Genomic DNA, 22,375 nt, shown 5'->3' with positions numbered 1-22,375 from the left:
GCAATTTAAGAAGATAATATTATATTGATAATACGAATTATACACGTGACTCAAGATCATATTGTTTTTATCTAAAATAAAAAAAAATCTTTTCACGCTATTTATATTTTTTAATTAGCTGCTTGAAAAAAAAAGTTCTTTGTACTTTTAATTACCGTAATTGTGTATACCTACATACTTACCTCTGCGATTAGGTACTTATATTTATTTTAGTTAAATAATTGTGGATTACGCGAAGATGAATTTAATTTAACATCTGCATGCCAAAATAGTAATATCATAAATGTGTAATATAGCCAAGTCATCATCTAATAAATACTGCGCTGCGCTTAAATGTATGTTTGAACATACGTTTAAGAAAAATAATTAGGTATTACCTGCTTATAACAATTTTTTGCAGTGATTTTACTAACGTGAAGCTCCGTTGAAAGAGACTGCAATTTGCATATGCTGCGCGGGCGCATCAAAAAGTTGTTTAGTGACGCCTTAAGTTGATAAAAAATATTAACAGAAATCACGCATTGCACAGTAATTATTTTATAAGTACATACCTACTTCGTATTAAGTGATATTAGTTTAATAATCAGATTAAAAAGAAAATAAATAATTTATAATTAATTGATGCATAATAAATAATTATACCTATCTACTTTACTCATACGGTTCATACCTTTTATCCATAAATGAGTCGAAATTAGAACCTACTCAATTTGGGGAAATGGCGAAAAAACGATGCGAAAAAATTAAAAATTACAAAAATACATTCATTCATTACGGAGATATCTAGGTATTAACATGCTTAACATGCATGGTATATAATGCATGGTAAGTAATATTCAACTTATTTAAAACTTAAAATGACACATGCATATTAAATATGTGCCTAGTAAAAAAAATCTCCAAATCCATTCGGCAACTATTCGTAGAACTGCAATGTGACCACTAGCGCCCCCTATGGGATTCTCGGACAATGCCATTGTTTTATCAAGCGGGCATTGTCATGGTGATTCACTAGATATCAACATTATAACTCATTACGATTCAACCAAGAAAAATGAATTACTTTGCACTAAATATTGGTCAAATCTTGTGTGTCCATGCTTCAAAAGAACATAAATCGCTTCATGGTGTAAGTTTATTGATAAATTAGTATTTTACCATCCTTGTAACATGACATGTTTCACTAAACAGTTTATGGAATCTCGCACTAAAATGGTCATACATTAAAAAGGCGTTAACGTACACTTGACCTCTATACATTTTTGTGTGCCTCCAAATCAAGATATTATAACTTAAACACAAAATAATAGCGAATACGTCACGTTTCAGAGGTTATGTCCACGACAAACAAAAATACAAAGGCGTTTACCTTGTTGTATCTGATGTTTTGCAGCAAGCACCACTATAACAACGCACAATATCTTTCACTAAAAGGTTATTAAATAAAATTTATTTAAAAAATTGGTTTACATCACAGAAATAACAAAATAAAACGGAAAACATTGAAAGCGGGCAAGAAGCGCGATACGAAACAGCAAGCTAAGCAGCAGCTGACTACGAGCGCATGCTCCTTGTAACATTGTCAAGACGTCTGTCAAGTTATATTTTATGGAAAATGTGTAATTTTAGAAACAATTTACAAAATTAAATATGCAGCGACGTTTAGATATGAAGTGTGTTAGTATTGTAATTTTTTTCATTTAATTTTACATAATTTACATTAATGATTGTATGATAGAAAAATATAAAATAATGTAGATTTATGTTTAATATAATAACAAAATAATTTTAAAACTTATTTTATTGTTAATTGTTGAAGTAAATAATACTTTTAAATTGAAATGACGATTTTGCAAAGTTTTGACGTTCATACAAAGTTATATGCACGGCTGCGCAACGTGGAGGAGTGGTGTGGGCGCGCACTAGCGTCGACAGGGTTGCCCTCTAGCGGGCATATTGTGAATTATCGATTCTCCGCGTGCCGCGCCGTCCGCCATTGGCTTGGTTCTGCTCAGTAATTGGTTTATGTAGCTCGTTCGTAACATGAATTCAAATTTAGCGCGCGCTGGAGCCCTCGAATGAACAAAGCAGAGTGTTTGTACAGGGAAAATTACTCGTTCCCGATAATAAAATCTAGTAAAATACTATTCAAACTTTGTTTCATTCGGTTCGATGGAAGCAAATAAATTATTATTATGCTCCATTTTCCTGCAAGTATTTTTTTATTATTTCGGTGTACGTATATAAATGCGCGTGTCTTTCTCGCTTAATATTTGGGTAATGTTTGGTTATTCTAATACATATATCCTAAATACTTATATAAATAAATTTCAATATGTCGTAAAAGTAGTTGGTATTTTAAATAGATTTGTTTCAATTATAATAAATAATACCATTAAATAATATTAAAATTTAAAATTACTAAGTATTAGTGCCTAACCAACTGATATATTGTTGTATCATGTATGTAGGTATGTGAGGCCAGGTCGATTTTTTTGGAACGTCGCCTCGCACCAGTGCTAAATTGAGAGGGAGGAGGGGGGCTGATATTTATGCACGTTAATAAGAAGCCGAGCTGCAGACAAAGCCTACCTTATTGTGTACACTGAGAATCAAAATATGTTTACAAATTGTTATGTTTTAGCGACGTACCTTCATTAGGTATATGTATATTAAAAAGTGAAACGTGGTTTGGAACAATAATCGTTACAGAATCGTTCTGTTGTTTCTCGTAAATATTGTATAAAAATGGTTTCAATTTGAGTTATTTTTTATTTTTGTTCTAAAGTACCTAGTTAGTTAAGAATGAATTTAGACATGTAACTACACAAAAATTTAGAACATAAGTGACAAGTCAATGTTATTTCAAGAAAAAACAAACTAAAAAGTGCGTGTGTGCCGAGCACACGTGTCAGAAGTGGAACTTCATTGACAAGATTTAAAGATACCAAAATCGTCGCCTAATGACGTGACGGTATTGCCATGACGCGACCTTGAAATTTTACTCTCAACGCGCCTTATGAAGGTTCACTTCAAAAAATTAAAAATGAAAGAGCGAATATAACTGAATAGGTACTTGCGCAAGGAAAACCGACCTGGGACGATAGCTTGGGGAGAGATCTGCAATCAGTTAACAATGCTTCACTTGCCGGTTTGAGAAAAATGAGAAGTTTTTCTTTAAATCAATGCTTTATAATATTCCTGCATAATATATTTTGATCTAATGTGCATGACAGTTTAAACTTTTTTGTTTGAAGACTACTGGAAACCTAATTAAAATTTTTAAATACTTTGTATAGAATTAGATTATACAGAATTGAATTAATTTTATTTCTTGATTAGTTTAATAATTATTTCTAATATCCTTTAACCATGAAAATAAAATGTCACATTATAATATGTTGCATTGTATGTACTTCACAAAGTTAATCCAAATATAATACCGTAGATAAGCAGTTTGTTCCAAAAGCGGTTGTACGTGCTCTAGAAAAAGAAAAAGTACAGCTCTATCCATAGATTAAAAAAGTTATTCTCTAAAAATATAAAATAAAAGGAGCATGTACAATGTAAAAGCAAAAGGTAATAAAAAAGATATCCGACATAACGAAAGCGCATTATTGAAATGAAAATTCTAAAGTAAAGTTGAGGGGTTGACCCGTATTCGCATGCAGCCCGCGTTCGGCACACGTCGTGCGAGCTAAACTTTTGTACTTTACGAATATTGAAAGAATTTAAAATTTGCATCTCGACAACCTATTTACAACTATTGACATTTATGTAACACAGGGCGGAATATAAATAAAATTAAACTTGTGTTGTTGCGTACAAATTGCATCAATTGTTTTACTTGAAAGCAATTTGAGGTGAAAATGAAAATTATATACGTACAGTACTTAAGTACATACATTTTTTAATGATGTGAATTTATGAATTTTTTAATTAAAAGATGGTGTATGTATAAATGGTAGATATCATGTATAAAATATACAAAAATATATATAAAAATATAAAATACCTACGTAGCTTGAAATAACTTACCAATTGTAATACAAATATTAGAATTAAAATTTGAAACTTAAGTTACAATTATTTTTATTATTTCGATGCACTCATTACTGCTGGTAATCATTATCAAATTTATTTTTATTTCGCTTATTGACATATATACATATTATAACTAAAGTGTGGTTACACGTAAGTATTCTTAACGTGCAGAAAAACATTGCTATATAGCAATTCGTGATACGCTTACATAAGCAACGTTATAAATTTAAACAAGAGCAAATGAGATGAAGACTAGTAGATTTTGCAAGTGGGTAGTTGTGAATTTTGTAGAAAACGGCGCATTATGCAGTGCACGTAGAGCGCTGTCTGCACGCGGGAGAGGCGCGGGCGGTGCGGGCGGAGCGGGCGAAGCTTGCGTGCTCTTCTATCACTGAAGCTCATATAATATTAAAGGCTCACTGTACCAAAACGTACCTACTGCGGAACGTAAAATTGCTCCCTCTAAGTGTTTCTCTTTATGACGAATCGATCCTTTCCTCGGAGAAAACTAAAGCAATATTTAATGGCTCCAGAAATTTTCGTACGTGTTCTCAAAACTTTGCAACAGAAAACATTTAATCCGAAAAAGCAATCTCCAAAGAGGTAATAGGAAGAGGATTCCGTGCATATTTATTGCCGGTCTCTAAACCGTTTCTCTGGTAATTCGGTACAAGCAAAGCGACATTATTTTTGTAGTAATTTCAGCGAATGTCCTTTAAAATATTCAGAGTGCTATAGCCGAGCCCATTAACGTGCCCGGGCGCAATTCGGAGCGGGGTCTCGTCCGCAAATGGCGGTGATATCATTAACTTGACCCCCACAACTATCCGGCGCCCCGCAACTTTTTCCCAATATTATTATTACATGGGAGAGGTAAATTCGCGAAACCGCACTCTAAAAGTTTACGTCACACTTAGAGACCAGGAGGTAATTACTCCTCTGAATCCTGGACACGATTACTAAGGTTCAGGAAGGTTTATTTCATTGAATTGCTCTACATATACGATTATATTGCACCTAAAACAATGTTAACAAAATTATTAATATTATTTTTCGCTATGAAAGATCAGACAGAAGTTAGAACATATTAAATACCCAATACAGTTTTTAATCAATAGAAAACTTTATAATAAATAGAAAAAAATAGTAAAATAGCAAGTTATTGCAAATATTTTTAATCTAATAAAAATACCATTCTTTCAAATCGAGCAAAACGTTAAATTCAAAGCTAATGATCTCTGTGGTTCCTCATTACGTTAGTTGATAATAGAGTAGACGATATAACTTCTCGGTTGGGAACCGGTAAAAAAGGTAGTGTTCAGCGTTCTCCGTGCTTCTTTCACGTAATAAGAATTTGTTTCTTTTAGCAAACTACCGCATTTTAATTTGAAATAATGTTATTTTTCTGGGCTTGTAGCCTAAGGCTCCACGCAGTTGTGAATAATATGTAGTACTTATTGTTATAAACATTGTTTAGTATTTTGTTTTTATGCTTATTTCTATAGGAAATTCCTAGCTTTACTTAAGTATGATTCGTCACCACATTTCATATCTAAGAAGTGAGGCGAAAAAGTTACCTTTTCAGCTGTGTATCATGTAAATTAGTTTGAAAAGAGTTGTAATAATATAAACATAAAGCACGTTATACATTAGCGTGAGCAATTTAAAGTTAGTTGTGGGATTGCAAATAACGTCGTCGGGTTCAAACCACAAGTTCGACCGCCCAGCCAAATTACAGACTGTCAACTCGACTCAAGTAACCTGTTGACGGACAATATACTCACTTGTGATGTTTCTCTCAGGCTTTATTGTTATGGACAGTTATTTCGGAAGCTGCAAGTGATATTATTAAACTATGAAGTTTCATGAAATTAATTTCCGCTACATTACGGCGTCCTCTTTGATGATATCTGTATCCAATATCAAATGCATCGATATGTTTGTATACGGTTAGTTTTCCAGGGAATAGCTCTAAGCTGTTTACATGTGTAAAGGTAATTTAACGCATTCATTATTATTAATTAAAAATATCTTAATCTCAATGCAGTTTAAGAAGTTATTCTTAACCGGATAGAAAAATGACGTTGCGAAATAAATTTGCTATCCCGAGGGCATAATTTGTATGAGTTTAAATAAAAGTTTGTTGAAAGTTGTAAGAGATGTAGGTACTTATCCGATGTACATAATTTTCAGATAGTCTGCATCGTGAACTCGTTTCCTGAGCAGATCCAGTCCTGCGCCGCGCCGGTTTAGTTTGAAATTTCATTCTTTCCGAACACATATCTCGACTTCGTCGGGGAATCTACTTTACATTTCTCATCCTAATGGCCATTGGGAGAAAATTGGAAAGGAAGTTTCGTGTTCGCATTCTTACTCTTAGGAATCGGTTCAGACGGAAACATTTTAAAAAAGTATCTTATCAGACTTCGAATGCAAGGGAATCGGAATAAACAACGGATTACATTTTATACGGGTTGTGGTAACTTACATTTAAACATGACTTCGTTCATGTACGTTAATTTATATAAGTTTGGAATTTAAATCCTGAAATATCAAACAATTAATTAGTTATGTGTATTCTTAAATACTTGCTTCTTTTTTAAAGACACAATTACGAAAATTCCGAAAGTTCACTTTATTCAATTAATAGCCAAGAGCTAAACAACTATGATAAGATTTTAACACGTATAAATTCAATTTACCAATGTTGTGCATCGTAGACTCCATACGTCTTAGTTGAAACTATATGATACAACAGCTACGACGCAGACGGCGAGAATCTTACTAGTAGGGCTGCCTCAATTCACTACAATCGTACTTATTTAAAAAACACTGACACAATTAGATAAATGCACACCTACTTCATGCAATATACGTAGCAAACATCAATAAACACAATAAATTAAGTACAGCGGGCAACAAACGAAATGCTAAGCTTACCTTTTTAGCATATTTTTTATCTTCTTCCATTGCATTAATGAAGGGAAAAACCCATGAAAAACCTAACAATTTATAAAGCGCAAAACCACAGCCCCAGGTGGAATAGAAAATGTCTTTGTGATGTGTTCTAGGAATTCCGAAGGGGTGATCAAAGGGGCTATAATGTTCAGCCCTTACTGAGGGTTCGTGCATCGATGATGCCGATGACCTCTATCGATTTGATTTCTACGAACTAAATAGCAAACGAGTTTGCAAATTGTACTAAAAACATGTTTACGTTGGAATGGAATATACATGCGAAAAGTTTTTGGGTAAAGAGTGGAGTTTAAAATGTTCAACATTTTATTTAATTGAATGGTATACCAAAAGTTTCGTAAATGTACAAAAATGCATATTTGTTCATTATTGGTATTCAAATAAATAACTGTAAAATATGATGTTATAGAAGGTAAGTGTTTAAACGTAAAATAATTATACCTGTTACCATTGTTATTGTTAACCTGAATTCTGCTCATGTGTCGGAACCCTATCCGACTAATGAGGTATAGTTAAAATGTGTAGACTTTTTGTTATTGAACTGGAAGGCTGAATAAGGCTGCGACCCAATTCAACTCCAACCCCCTCGTGTTTTTGTAAAAACAAAGCGAACTATCCGTTGTTTATTAGGGTAGGTTGAGGTCGATTGTTTCAAGAGTTTCAAGAACGATTCGCTGGGGAGCGGGCGTGGTGCCTTGTGCTCGCATCATAGGATTCCAAGCGCCAAGCGCGGGTACGCTCGCCTTAATTTACTGCGGTGTTAACCACGCAGCCCGCAGTTTGTATTCATTATCCACCTGGCCACCTCGCACCACGATTTAATGCTCCAGAATCTCCGCTCTAATTTACCACTAATCAAATATTTACTTGGGCGACCTAACGGCAAGGAAGATTCTTGGACCGTTAAGATCATAATACAAACGTGACTGTTTAACGTAAAGATTATGTAGCCAACATCGTTTTGACAACGATGCATTGTGAATTCAATTTAAAACACTATGAAATTCTATGCAACAAATTTTATCGGGCGTTGTCAGCGAAATGCAATTTATCATACGTTTCGCAACGCACCATCGCAAACTGTGTAATTTATTTTAAGATATACTTTGCGATTTTTCAAAATATTCACTTTTTGAGACGCTTTCCGACGTGACTTTCGAAATACAAAAGCCATATTTTTGAGTTACTGATAAAGTAGATAGGTAGTGGTTTATAGGTAGGTATTTAAGGTCCACACATTTTGAGTGAGAAATTTAATCTTACAGTTCCTTTGTTTGGTAGTAAAGTGAGGTTGTAGAATCAGTTACAGTTTAAAATACATACAGTGCTAAAAATCTTATTATTGCTTGTTCAAAACCACGAAAACTAATATATAATTGTTTGTATAAATGTTATATGTAGTCATTTATAAATAAAAGAAGCCGTTTCAAAGGGTAAGCAGTATTGTTCATTCTGAGCATATATGATGGAGCAATTATCCTTGGTGTAAGTTATTTTATGGCCAGCTTGGGTCCCTACGACCTCGTGGCGGCATATTTACGGGTAAGGGATCGTCTCCGATAAGTTTATTTGTTTACATTCTAGGGCATTTAGATAATTACATGTCTTAAATACAATGTAGGAACAATTTTTAATTAATTATTAGGTCATATAATAAAGTTATGGCCAAATAAAATGTTTTGTGCAATGGATGTTAATAGATAGAAATTACACTATAGGTACTACAGGCTCATATTTTTAGATATAGTTAGAAAGTTTTGGCGTAAGGACCACTTTGTTGATAATATTTGTGAACATAAAATATTAGATATTCATAATTGAGTTTCTGGGTCATCGCATACGGAACAACAATACGTTGTCTCAATAAATTATATTGTGGAGAAGTCAGCAGGCAAATTAGGTAGTCTAAACTAAACGAGTTATGGAAAACTTCCTTGTAGCTGTATCGATCGCAAATATTTACTCTATCTATAATTTTGCGAAATTAACTGTGGAAATCTTAAAACGAGTTAGTATAAAGTTGATGTTCAAATACGAAAACAGTGCTTCTTTTTAAGAAATGTAATCTTAATTCACAAGGATTTCATTATTTTGCGCTTAATATATTGGAAATATTTTTAAGTATACAAAGGCGAGATCCGCCCCTTGGCGTGCTGCTAACACTCCTTATAAATACTGGTAAGCCCTCGGCTTTTGCGGCTAATCTTTCGCGTGAAGATCGCTATTATACCGCTATTTATTATTTTCACCCGCACTTTCTTTCTAAAGTCAAGTCTAAAAACGTGCTTCATATTCTTGAGGGATTTTTCCAACTACTCATTTCTGGTAAAGAACTGCTGAAAGAATTAAAATTGCCTCTTTTGGCATGCTCTCCGCAATGAAGTAGTTTCGTATAGTTTTGAATTTTAAATTATGTTAATTTAGAGGAGAGAAGTTTTTGTCCGCTACCGTCATTTTCGCTTGAAAACACAACCCATTATGGAAGCACATAATTGCGATTCAACCGAAGAACTTAATCGGTAGTATTTTGCGCTTAATCTGATTCTCCATTTTAAATATCTGTGAAATATTTTTAGAATCAAATCGCATACCGATATTTGCCGCTGTTAAAAGTTCCGGTGTTTTATAAAAGCATTTCTATGTCTCGTATCGAACTGATTGTCAAAGGGTATCTCGCTTAGGTGTGTCGTATTTTGCAGCGTTGCGCTGTTATTACGAAATGTCCCAGTTTAATGTTTCCCCCGCGAACATATGTTCTGATTAGATTTTGAAAACAAAAGCCTCGGCGAATAAATTGTACGTTCCATGACTAATACAGCTAGGTTTGTTGGCTGTAGCGTGGTAAGTTATGATCACGAAGTAATCTTGGGGCAATGGCTGCGATACGCCCGCGTTAGCTCCAAACTCTTAAATTAGCGCGAATTTAAACCACTTAGCTTCTTCAAGTTTTGTTTGTAGACATCGTAAATATTTCATGTAGCGACTGTTTGTTCGTGCAATGTGCGCGTTCTATGCACTGTTTGTGTTATTTGTAGACGGTTGACGCTACTTGATACTTTTCTTATTTATATGACTGAGATAACTTGTAAAAGTAACATTATATTTTTAGAAATAAGCCCTGATTTTAATAACATCAACTCCGCTTCCCTTTATAAACAAATTAAATATAAAACACTAGCTATCTACAAAGATCTATCTATATTCTATATTCAGATTTTCATACAAAATTATTATACGGTTATAATTGTGATTATCTAATTATTTGGTTAATCAGTATTTAATCTAGTGATTACATTATTAATCTATTGCATGATTTATTTATTCCGATGCATACGTATTGAATCGAGGTTGATCGGATAATGATTGGATTTCGCGGTTATTTTAGTTCGTGTAGGCTGTACTGGCCGCAGGTGCCGCTTCCAATTGTAATAATCAAAGTAAATGGGACGATAAACGAACGTTTTCAGTGCCTTCCAATAGCTAACAATTATATAAAAGACATATTGCTTGCGAAGTGACGTGTATAATGTGTCATAATAACATAATTGTCAATCATTTTCTTTAATTTTAATATACCTACATCTACCTACAATACAACACAATAGAAATTAAATAAAACAAAATAAGTATTATCAGGACTCACTTATGCACCATTTATTTTACTTTCAATAAAATTACTATTCTATAAATATCTTATTTCCAAGTAAGAAGATCTAAAGCATTGTTAGTTTATGCTGGAGCGACTTATTTAAGTTATTTCCAACGTATTTAGCTGGAAAACAGCTAATTGTACCTATATTGTAGGAAGACAACAAAACAAGGAATATACTGAGGACCGGGCACGGCGTCTTATTACGGAACTTACAGACCATTATTCTGTGAATTGATAAGATTTCAAAGGTCCTTTGTCGCTAGGTATTCGAAAGAAGGCTACTACGAATTTTCGCATTAATTAGCTCTTGCAATGGAAACCATATTTCAGTTAGACGGTACAGGTGCGCTATTCGCTGCAACTTCGATTAATTCCCATAACGAGGCAGGTCCATCACGCGAGCGCTCGTTTGTCTCTGGACCAGCTATAAATACATCAGCGCACTTGCAATTTAATCCGTTCTGTTCCGCTCCCGTGATACCGTATTCAGACAACCAACAAACTCGGATATGCATGAAATGTCTTACAGGCGATTAAAAAGCTACGCCATTGTTTGCGCTTTGAAATAACTCTTCTCTGTTCCTGCAACTGAAAGACGAAAGCTTTAGTGGTAAATTAACACGTTGCAAATTTCAACAGCCAATGTTGATTTACGCAATCGAAAAGTAAATGTTATCCTCTTTACTCTAGGTAATTAAGATCCGTCATCAGCTTGAGATATATTTTAGAAAGGCAAATAATATTTTCAATATTTATACTAAACAAGAGCCAATTACTTCGAAAGATAATTTCAACAAGTGATGTTTTCATGCAATATTACAAAAGGAAGCAGGCTCGGCTCAAGTGCGAAAACAACGGCTTGAGAGAATATTTGACAAATAAAGGACAAAAACGAAGCGGTGTTTATGACTTGAAAAATTTGCTCATTGCTCGTTGTCAGTTTTGTATACTTTAATTTGCTTTTTCCTTTATTCACTTTCATTTTGTAAATAGATATGTTCACGGTTCGTTACAATCGTTGAATAATCTTATCATTTTGAGAGCCGTCAAGAAGGACGCGCTTTGTAAAGGCAGTTGGAGTATTTAAATACATATATAAATAGCTAAATGGACATTGAGAACGATAATATTCTTCACCGTTCCTATTTCTATTAGCTTTTTTCTGTGTACATCAATAATAAGTAATGAAACGACATACATATAAGAATTATTTTTTTTGTATTTCCACTTAATTATAATTTGGATTTTAGAAGATGATTATGATTAAATGAAAGTGCTTCACATTTTGAATAATATTAAATTATTTAAAAAAGATATGTATAATGTATTTAATTTGTATATTCATTTGAATAAACACAAGTATTTTTCTTCACTCAGAAAGCTCGAAGCTCTAGAACGAACACCTTTATATATGCAAATATTATTACCAGAGTCTATTGAAGGAACCGAACTTTTGTATTGAGCTGAAGTATCTTTTAAATTAGAATAACAAGCTTTGTTATAACGGACAAAGTATCTTAACATTACCAATGTGAACATTTTGTGATTCTGCTACAAGCGGGATTATAAAAGACTATAGAAATATAAAACGAAACAAATACAGGGTAAAGTAAGTTTTAATGGATCGCGAGTACTTAGTAGATTATGGAGATACAAGGTGACTACCGACGGTCTATCAAGTACCAACCCAACCAAATTGCAGGCATTGCGATTCATAGGCAAATCTGCTCTAAGCGTGTTAACATGGCCCCGGGGTTATTGCGGTGTACCAACCCATGTGGTAGCACATACATATACCATGTAACTGCATTATGTATTTACTATTGTGTTATCGTGCATAATATGGGCCAGTGGTTACATGGAATAGTGGCTTAAGATTAATTTGTACTAATTTATTTCTTCGGTTTGTCGCACCAAATATGAGCAACATTAAAAGCCTTTCAGATGTCTCGAAGTCTCAATGTACATCTCTTTTAACGACGTAGCACTTGGCAGTTACATTGTTGAGATGAATTAATAAATTGCACGGGCTATTTGATGTGATGATGTTTGGCGAACAAAACGGGACATGGGTCAGCGCTGGTATGCGAAGCGGCTGTTATATCTGACAGCTTACCATCCATTATAGTCACGACACGTGCGCATTCGCTGAACAAATAATTAAATTCGATAATAGTCCGCAAATTTAAACAAAGTGCAAGGAATGATAATTCCGGTTTCAATTTTTGAACCGATCAGATATGAAACCAGTTATCGCTCGTCATAAACATTTCTGGATTTCATATCCGCAGTTCGGTCCAGCCCGCCTTGCTTATTACCTTCGCACGGAAAAGAATAACATTGTTCTGATACTTTTGACGCGAATTCCGGATGCCTGCGTTCATATTGTGAGCCGTTAATATTCCGTGCGAAGCATCCGACCTTTTTTATTTGTATCTAAAATTGAACATTTTGTCGTGACAACAGCGCTCGCGGCGTTCCCCCTCGACGAATAAGCGATAAAAATACAGAGATGCGTCTGTGAGGCAATTGCACGTTCACTAACGAGCGCGTGAGCGTCTAATTCTCACACTTGTGCTAAATTAACATCTTTGATGCATTATTTCATAAATATTTTTATTATTTTAAATCGTACAAGCGAGTAATATTTGTTTACAATACATATAACGTTAAACTCCGTGTTTAAACCCTACAAATCAAATAAAAACTAAATTTGCACACAATCTAGCCCGGAGCGGTAGGTTGTTGTTAGCTTTAAAGATATTGGCTAAAAGTTTAGTCTTGTCGATAATAATATATTATTAGTTAAAGATTTAATCATTGATAAGCTAGTTAGAGTAGGCTGTATTATTAAACTTAAAAGCTTTTGCTCTTGATTTTTATTTGATTTTTGCATAACTTTTGTTAGTATTATATTTAGGAAATTTAATATCTAATCCACCCCAGAAATTCGACCAAGAACGAATAAAAGAAAACGATCAATCAAAATTTACTTTTAACAAAAAGCGCTATCAAAACAACCGGCGGACTTGCAATGAAAAAGTAAAGTTAGTTGAACAACAAACAACAAACTCTCTATCTGCAGCATTTCGTGGCCACCTCTGCAATTTACGGCACTGTCATTATTCAAACTTTTGAAAAATTCACAGCAGCCGCGTAAATTAGAAAAACAGAGGATTTCTTCCTCAATATGATCTTGTGAATCTGCTGAAGTCGACTGCCTTTATGCTGAAGTGGCAAACTCGCTAAGATAAGGGGAGGAGCGGACAAATTGTAATAATTGCGAGACGAGATAAGAAGTGACACCAGAAAACAAATGAAGGCGGGCGGAAGGGAGAGGGGTGGCGCGCCACGTGACATCATCGAGCTTTGCCTTGAGCCCGTAACGGCCTCCGCCGTCCTATCGTGCGCCTAGCCTGACACTACACACAGACTAAACACCAATAAACGCAAAGAGTTATTGTTTTGTTTATCTATAATATAGTCGCATTGCGATATTATACGATTTTATGTTGTTCAAAATTAAGTATCTCTGATTTACGTGAGCCGCCTACGGACTGTTGGATATAACATAAAAAAAACAGTTTGTCCCAGCCGGGAATATTATTATATGCTGAAGAAAGTAGCTTCAAAATTAATTATTTTTTATTTATCTATTGCCTACAAACTTAGGATCCTTACGTGCATTCAAATATTTCCTCTTCAATTAATTGAATGAAGATTAATTTACAAAAATAACGAGGAAAAACCTATCTCCAATCTTGGAATATTCCAAAAAACAATTAACGCTAAAGAGTGTATCTTTACACCCCTTTTTAATAGCAGTCAAGCCTCCTCTGATAAATTATTTTTGGCCAAGATGAAGGACGTAATGTAAGACTCAAAAAATGAAGCAATTTAATCATTTTATTCAGAAGAAGAGAAGATATAATGTGGAAATTATGCTGAAACAATTGCAAGGGATAAAAATGAATACTTATATCGTTTTGCACCAAAGAGTCTGTTGCTTGCCGGATAAAATTAAACGGATTCGTGAATATACGACCACTTTGTTAAGATAATTTGTAGATAACTCAGATAAAAGTATTGTAATGAACAATATGACTCGTAGGCCAATTAAAGAGGTAGCTACATAATATCAAACAGAGTAAAACAAAAGGTCGGAACTTGCATACCATTTAAGGCACTATATTAAGATAAGAGCTTGAGACGCAATTATTAAGCAGTACAAGTAAGGAGTGTAAGATTGTGTATGATTTCTTTTATTAGTCTACCAGGTTCATGAAAGTGTGTCGATATCATCTTTTGAAATTACAGAAAGTAGTTTTCTCTATGTCGAGATGAACAATATGGAGATAATGCGTAGATAATAATGCTGTTCCAAATAAATTAAATAATTATATCACCCGAAAACCTATATTATAGTAATATAGGTTTACACGTGCCCCTCTATGTCTGCAAAATAATATGGTACAATTATGCTATAGAATATTTCAATTTAGGTTATGAATTAATTAAACATATGGCATTTGTCTAGCATATAATAGGGCTCGGAATATTTATTAAGCATTAATTAAACACGTATCTGTTATGCGTGTAATATTGTGAACTCTCATGAAGCAGAAGCGCTCGCGATAATCGTAAATCGATTACAAATTGCCGTATATAATTACAATGTGTAACAATATTCTGTTATAAACACGATTATAACTAAGCATTTATATACCGCAGTAATGTGATTAAACATTTACGTGGCAAATTGGGGTTTAGTGTAGATCAATTGATTTACACTATTATGACATCTTGTGAAGTTGTGAACATTTTGTTTTTGTATTAGTGGTATTAAATCTTATAACGTTTTTTAACATACATTATCTATAATTAGATTAAAATATTCATAGATTATTGTTTTAAAATTAAAACATAAATGAAAAAGAAAACCTTCTGTGAGTAAATAACTCAGTGCACAAATACACTGCAAGGTAGATAAGTATTATTTTTTTCCTTCACTTTAGTAAGAATACAAATTGCACATTCCAAAAACACTTCTAACAACTATTATACTGCAATTTTGCTATCTCAAGTACATACACTTGTTGTAATGCTTAAAAGTGTTATGTGTCCCCGAGATACCGATGTACGGGGACACTCCAAAAGTTTCCTGAATAGATTCGAAAAGGTCTCACAACGGGCGCGGTTATCGAAAAACGTTCTTGAGATATCCATAATGTTTTATTAAATGTCATCCGCAATATAATGAGGTGCGAGGGATCTAACATTTGCGGGAGAGGCGCTACAGAAATATGTGCGAAGTATTATGGAGTGCCGTTGTAAGTCAATGAAGCGGCAAATGGGGTGTTCTCGCCGCTTCGATGAGGGCACACTCTAATAAATAAAATTATGCCTTAGAAATTACAAGAATACGCGCGACCGTCAGCGATCCCCGCGAGATTGGATGCTGGAGATTTTCATCGATATCCTCCAATAATGAATCTAATATGTAGTAAGCTTTGAAAACATGACCGTGTTGCGGCGACGAAATGAGATTGCTTTCGCCGAGGACAGAGGTGGCGCGTCGTTTATTCATAACGTTGTAAGTGAACTGATACAGTAATCTACACAATTATTTAAATATTATATTTTCTAACAGTGTAAAACTAAATAACACAATGCCACTTAACATTACAAGTGTTTAAATGTCTTTTATACCACATAGCCTAAAATAAAAAATTGTACTCATACACAAAACGGAAATAAAGTAAGATGTTCTGAAATGTCTGATTAAAGACGTCGACGAAATACGAGGTGGGTAGGGGTATCAAACGACATAATATTAAACGGAGCTTAGTGTTCACACAATATGTACTTCATGTGGTAAATTATACACATTAAATTTAATTTCAGTCACCGAGTTCATTAGGCGCCTCTGGAAGTTAAGATGCCACTCATACGATTATCATTAAAGCGATACGTTTCAACTAAATTAAGATCAATTCGCAAAGGTTCTGCCACGAAATGTGAAAATTAATTTATGAACGGTGTGACGGAAATAATTCGAGCGAACGCTTAATGAACGTTAATTTCATTTAACAAAAAGCTATTTAAGGTAATAATTTTCAATTGCTTCTCTGCGGTTTGTTTCAATAAGATAATGTTTTAGTATATTAAATATTGGTTTGCGTTCAGTGCAAAATAAGTGGTAGAGTTCTACGTTTTTTCTTATTCCTTTGAACGGATTTATAAATTACTAGGTTTCAGCCCGCGGCTTCGCCCGCGCGGTCAAAGAAAAACCCGCATAGTTCCCGTTCCCATGGGATTTCCGGGATTGCGTCATTTTTCAGGGATAAAAAGTAGCCTATGTCCTTTCTCGGGAATCAAAATATTTCCATATCAAATTTCATGAAAATTGGTTCAGTAGTTTAGGCGTGATTGAGTAACAGACAGACAGACAGAGTTACTTTCGCATTTATAATATTAGTATGGATGATTGCAAAGACATTGTCGTTTACAAGTATGATGTCGTTTACTAGTACTAGTAATATAACTACTAATTTAGAAATTAGCATGTGTATATTAGAACCGTGGAACAACAATCAAAGGGCCCAAGTGATGATCTTGGGCCCGCACCTATCCCCGCATCACTCACGATAATAGCCGGCTCCGTGGTGCGACGCTAAATGTAAATCGCTCTAATTTATATGCGCGATAACGTCGCCGTACTGCTGTTAACTGTAATTATATTACCAAGCGAGGACGTGTTGATCAAAATGTCTGATTAAATGCCCGTGATGAGATCCCAGAAAAAATTGTGACATCACGAGTTACTAAAAGTGCTACGATATCCAACGAACACGTTGCTGCAATACGTGAAAATATAAAATGGAACGAAAAGAAACGTATGTTCCCCGTAAACGGTGACGTATACTAAATTGCATTAGGGGTGTCCTAACAAACAAGTTTATAAACAAGGAAGATTGTTCTCTTGATGTAGCGTGAAAACATATTGACAATGCCCAATGGGCAATCTATTTGACTAATTATCCGCCGAGGGCCATTGTCGGCCATCTTGCTTGTGGAATGAACCTTGTTCTCTCAATGCCTTCCTGTGTTATACGATCGTGTCGGGATCTACGTATACAGCGGAATATTATATCAATTCTATGCACGATTGATTAACCAAAATGCTTCAAAGCGCCGTCTGAATGGCGTGCTAATCGATAGCAAACAGCAAGAAAATGGAACACGAAACGCTGTTTAATTATAACACTAGATAAGTTAACAATCTCGAGACGGTCTGACTGCGGCTTATCTGGCGCCAAATGTTTCAAAGGAACTTTTAACGAGTTTAAAGTTGGGCCCAAGTGTAGTGCACCCGCAGCGAGTGTGGCGCTCGGCGCTTCCGTTGCTTAAGATTAATTAAACAATTGCACGATGGCTCCTTGAAAACACTCCGACATGTCTCGGCCTGTCGTCGCCAACCTTGCCAAATTAAAGCCATAAATCAAATTTGCCGACCGGAAACAGAGAAATGTAATAATGAAGCACTAACCTACGGTACGAGCGCTACAAGAATTCGTTCTTGATTAATTTCTTTATTATAACTAGTTCCCGCTACTAAGAGTGGCCATCGCTGGAAACGAAAATTTATTACCCGTTGAAATTAATATTATGCGACTCAAGAAATCGTATTATCAATGTAAGTATTTAGTGGAAATAAAATTTAAAGTTGTTTACCGTGCACGTGTGATCATGAAGCATGGTACTACCACAGTATTACCAGGAAATAATGGTAATACTGTGGTACTACAGTCTATATCATCGCATCTATGGCTTATGAATTACGAATGCGAGTCGTAAATTGGATAGATACTAAAAGTGGTTAGTATCAGTAATAAAATTGAAAAGCAATTGGATGATGGATAAAAATTGATATTTGCACGGGGCTATTCGGCGGGCTGCGTTAAAATTTACAGTTCAGAGGAAGAAGGTGAGTTTGAAACATCGGCTTCGTTCGATCTGCTCGTAACTCAACTTCAATTTATGTGCGTGCACTTCTGACGCGCTAAAAGATTAGTCGCTAGTCCGCCGATAGAGAAAAATAACTATTACGCGCTAGTAAAGTGCGTCAAAGCTTCGCAATGCTGTTGAGTGTTGGCTCAGCTACGCTCAATAATTGATTTTCACTAATATTATACATGTACTTTACGCTTAATTTTTGCACATTGTAAATGTATTCGACCTTATGACTAAGTTTTAAAATAATATAATTCCTGATGATGTAGGTAATTTAATCCTCAAATCAATATTTGGATCAATGTTGACATTACGAATCATCTATTCTTTGTTTTCGATAAGAAAAATCCGTGTAAACCCATTCATAGAATGAATTTTTCTTACAAAAAAGTTCGGCTCCAAGTTTGATTGCGCAATCAATTTATGAGACCAATCACAGATCGTATTTTAGCCAGTCCTGGGAGAATCACCAACCAAAGACCTCGATTGTTTCATTTGACAAGTTGTTTGTGTTTCGCTTGACAAATTACTTATGAGGTTAAAAATACAATTCGCATGATTTATCTGAGGAACTCTATTAATTGTGACGTCTTCTTCTTATATATAAAAATGAATTGCTAAATGTGTTGGTAAGCGCATAACTCGAGAACGGCTGAACCGATTTCGATAATTCTTTTTTTAATATATTCCTTGAAGTACGAGGATGGTTTTTATGTAGAGAAAACGTAAATATGTACCACGGGCGAAGCCGGGGCGGACCGCTAGTTTATCATAAAATACCTACTAGATTGTAAAGACATTAAATGCCTTTACTAGAACTCGATACTTTTCTGAAAATGTAAAGATACTTAAATTTATATTCTATGAATTAAGTTCAAAATCAAATTTGACAACTCTGTATCTTTTATTAAATAGGTATAAAACTACCCAATTTATCTTAAAAAAAGCTGGGGCAATATTATTTTTTAACTATTGAACAGAAAGAGTTAGAAATTCCATATCGTATACTTTAAAATCAGCTATATTTAAATAGCATCAGTAATAATTTATGACGCTGAAGCCAGCATATGAATACTACTATAGCATTGCGAGGTTTGATAAAATATTTGAATTATTAAACATATTTGCACTCTCCATATTCGATGTCCATACCATTGTATGAAAATTTAATTTGGGAATATTAACTGAAACAACCAATAGGCATTTCTCTTACTGGTAGATTTGTATTGCTAAAATTACAAAATATTTGTAGTTTACAGTTAAATTATCAAATGTAATATTGTTAATCAGAAACCTTTTGGAAAAAACGTGTTTCATTTATGTAAATGTATTGTTTTTGCCCTTATTTTGTCCTATTATGCCGGAGGGAGTATTTCGCTCGCAGAATCGCTAAATTATGCTTTTTAAAGTACTTAATGTATACAGGTGAATTTTCTTCTTTACCATCAGTTGTTGTTTACCGTCTTTTTTTCCAATCTAATTGTAAGAGCGATTTAAAAATTCGAAACTAGTAACTTGTTTCTATTGTATAAAGAAAACGAAAATTGGCAAGAGCTTTTTGTTACCATGTAGAACATGCACGTTTAGGGTTGTGTAAAATTTCCGTAAGTAGGATATTTTGTGTATGGCCGAATTTGTTATTTTATGAATCCCATAAGGTTATCCTATATATTGTGGGCGAGGGTAGACCGGTGCGGCGCGGCGTCAGCGCGGCCGTCCGCCGGGGACGGGAATGTAATATCAAAAGAGTGGTGATATTGTGGTTTCTAACTTTTATGACCGTCCGAGGAGCCGCCATTCACTAAACTTACTTAAAATTAATTTCGTTATATCATCTGTACATCTTTAATGATACTGAAGTGAATTTGACGAGCTTGACGCTTAAGACTATTATGTATTTATGAAACTTGCTAGAGCGTGCTATGACCGTACGACCAATTATTTTACAGGTATTTTGTTATTGTGGTACAGATTTACCCAATTGACTGCGGCTGTACAAGATTTTCTTTTTAATTATTTTGTTCACTCATTTGAAGAATCGTTATGAAGAGATATTTCGTGAATAATACATGTAATAGATATTTCATGTTTTTGTATTATGATTATGGAAATAGAATAATACCACTTTTTTATTTATGGTTGCATTGCTTAATTATTGTTTCATACATATATATAACAATTATTCAAGTTTCTACTTACGTATAGGATTAATAAGTTCTAAATGTCATATAAAAATTAACTATTCTATGCGTATGCATACATATTCAGACAATTCACCGACATAGGATGCACCGACAGTTTCAAATTGAAAGTCATTTTTTGTGTTTATACTGCATGAAACCGATTTAGTTATAGACTAAACATAAGTGATGCGTGCACAAACTATGTGCATGTCTGTGTTATTTATTTTACTAGTGTGCCATTTATTCATTAATTGAAAAAAAGAAAACAATCACAATATCGCAAAGGGAAATCATCGTTTAAAACCTTTTCCACGAAGCCTCTCCACAGCTATCGCATAAAACTTTACGTTCCCAATAAATATTGTTCCGTAACGAAGTTTACGAGGAAATTCGAATGAAATAAGAATCGAATTATCTGAAATAACATGCAGTTTGGTACACAAACAATGCAAGAGACAATTGTGTGCATCGGGAGGGTCGGCAAAAACGTCGAGAGGTAGGGCGTGACTTAATTGCAATGTGCTCGTTAACACCGATCCGATTTCGTGGGTGGCTACCTGAATGCCTGAACTTTAAAACTGGAAATGTTTCCCGCTCAAAATTAATAGTTTGTTTACCGTGCAGCGCTAAGAAAATTCACCATTTTCACGATTCTCGCTCTTTGTCCTATTGCATAAAATACGCCTTAACTTTGTGATTTAAATATTTTGTGCCGGAATGCTTAATATTTTAAACGAATAACACCGAAGGTAAAAATTTTAACAAATCAACATGTTCAGCATTTCTGTCTAAACGTAATTTAATTTTTAATTACGAGTGTTCGAGTTGCTCTTAAACAGATTTATTTACAAAGCTTTTTAAATATTGACTATCGATAAAAGGTTTGCACTGGAACAATGATAAAATATTTAAATAACAAGTCTCGTTATGTTTTAATATTCATAAATGTCAGAGAGAGATAGGATTTCAGATTGTGAATATTCTCGGTCGGAGCGATAAACGCTTACGTATAATTGCTTCGGAGTTTAAATCCTTTTATCACTAACTTTTATTATTTCAAAAGTCCTTAAATTAAAACAATTACATTGTTTTGTGAGAGTGAGATTATGACAAGGCGGCAGATTGACGTGGACAAAAATGTTTTACGGAATCCACTTCGTTTAAATGCAGGGTCGGAGAAGGGTCAGAAATATTCAACTTTTATTAGAGGATTCTAATTTTTTAACAATGTTGCGTTGAATTTAAGAGTATTTAACTTTTAACTCTCTTGTTTACGGAAAGATTCGAGCTTCGTTGGACTTTTCTGTTATAAAAGAAATATTTTCAGGTTTCGTCGTCGTGTTATTTATAAATTCGATAATAAACAGCATGTAAGAAACTGGAATTGTCAGTAAACTTGTACAAAACTACTAGTATTACAGGAGCCAATAAATATTATTTATAAAACACAAAAGTCAGAGATCTTGCTGAAAATGTAAATACATTATTGTATTCTATTTTTAAACCT

At 34.2% G+C, this 22,375-nt stretch overlaps 1 protein-coding gene across 5 annotated transcripts in view; it reads right to left on the bottom strand.

The window, feature by feature from the left end:
- Positions 1–1,559, bottom strand: part of LOC149910544 (uncharacterized) — a 97,150-nt gene extending 95,591 nt beyond the window's left edge. Inside the window, exon 1 of one of the 5 annotated variants that reach the window (XR_016458016.1) lies at positions 1,370–1,555. The gene's annotated coding sequence lies outside the window, so the exon portion shown is untranslated. Of the gene's footprint in view, positions 1–1,369 lie in introns of all 5 variants that reach the window. The other 4 variants (XR_016458020.1, XR_016458018.1, XR_016458021.1 and 1 more) reach the window with 4 other exon arrangements.
- Between the last annotated feature and the right edge of the window lie 20,816 nt (positions 1,560–22,375).

Source organism: Colias eurytheme, chromosome 2 (assembly GCF_061535395.1).
Source record: "Colias eurytheme isolate Ceu_HAF_F1 chromosome 2, ilColEury1 Martin Lab GWU primary, whole genome shotgun sequence".
In the NCBI taxonomy this organism is placed as follows: Eukaryota; Metazoa; Arthropoda; class Insecta; order Lepidoptera; family Pieridae; genus Colias; species Colias eurytheme.
The sequence above is the reverse complement of the archived record's forward strand: the minus strand, read 5'-3'. Positions and strand labels throughout refer to the sequence as shown.